The 1,452-nt window shown below is 42.6% G+C and overlaps 1 pseudogene; it reads left to right on the top strand.

The window, feature by feature from the left end:
• Positions 1-984: 984 nt before the first annotated feature.
• Positions 985-1,245, top strand: LOC102851385 (annotated as a pseudogene).
• Positions 1,246-1,452: the final 207 nt, after the last annotated feature.

The raw sequence follows: 1,452 nt of genomic DNA on the forward strand, positions 1-1,452 counted from the left end.
ATGTTCAGAGCACGAGCAACACCTTTGTGTTTCACAGAATGCTTCGTAAAGTTTCATATCACCTTCAAAGAACAGTTGGTTGCAAAGAGCAGTTTAAAAATGAAATAAAATTCAGAATAAACTGTGTTAGCAAGTAATTGGAAAGACCGTGGCCTGAATCAAATGCACCTTAGTCCTCAAATGGACACCATTACTCCTCAATAATTTGGAGAGGTCCCTAACTACAGATTTTCCCATTGCAATTCATCTCCTAATATTAAATGTGGATCCAAGCAAGATGAAGCTGTTGACTGTTTCAATCTCCTTTCTAGCCATCATGACACTGCCAATTGGCCCAGTGATAAGAATCTTTCTTTTCTTGATATTGAGATACAATCCATACTGAAGGCTGCATTCCTTGATCTTCTGCAACAAGTGCTTTAAAGCCTCCTCAGTTTCAGCAAGCAAGGTTATGTTATCTGTGTAACACAGGTTATTGATGAGTCTCCCTCCAATCCTGATGCCACACTCCTCTTCATAGAGTCCAGCTTCTCAGATAATTTGCTCAGCAGATTGAATAGCTATGTAGAGAGAAAACATCCCTGACACATTTAATTTAATTTTTTTTTAAGTTTAAGGTGCATATTGTTGTTGTTGTGTACCACAGAATTGGAACCGACCCATAGGCAGTTTTTCAGAGAAATTAATCATATGGGAGGAGATTGCCCATCCTTCTCCCACAAAGCAACTGGTGGGCTCAAATCACATGCCTTCGTGATTGCAGCACGGCTTCTTGCCACAAGACCATCAGAGCTCCCTTTAAGGTGCATAGTATGGAAAAAACCCTCTCCTGTGAATGGATAAACAACATCATGAAGGATGCAGAAGAGATTGAAAGTGACTTCCGCTGTTCATATTTCCGCTTCCGGCCCCCGCACAGACATCTCTTCTGAGGGTCACATTGAGCTGCTGCTGCTTTGAGGGAAGTCTTTAGAAATCACCACCATGGCGGAAGACATTAAGACCAAAATCAAGAACTACCGAACTGCCCCTTTTGATAGCTGCTTTCCCAACCAGAACCAAACCAAGAACTGCTGGCAAAACTACCTGGATTTCCACCGCTGCGAGAAGGCAATGACTGCCAAAGGTGGCGATGTCTCCTTGTGTGAATGGTATCGGCGCGTATACAAGTCCCTCTGCCCCCTGTCCTGGGTGTCAGCCTGGGATGACCGCAGGGCAGAAGGCACATTCCCTGGGAAGATCTGAACTGGCCCACCTTACCTCTCTGCCGGAATCTTAAATTGTGACTTAACTAATAATAAAGACTTACTGGAAAAATGAAAAAAAAAAAAGAGATTGAAAGTGTCCAACAACTTCATCTTTCTTGGATCCACAATTAACACCCTTAGTACCAGCTTTGACTGTGGTCTAACTTGGAATTAGCTTCTTTGTATGTAATACACTGACTCTTAA

This window comes from Elephantulus edwardii, unplaced genomic scaffold (assembly GCF_000299155.1).
Source record: "Elephantulus edwardii isolate Elephantulus edwardi_28Jun2011 unplaced genomic scaffold, EleEdw1.0 scaffold00283, whole genome shotgun sequence".
Lineage (NCBI taxonomy): Eukaryota > Metazoa > Chordata > Mammalia > Macroscelidea > Macroscelididae > Elephantulus > Elephantulus edwardii.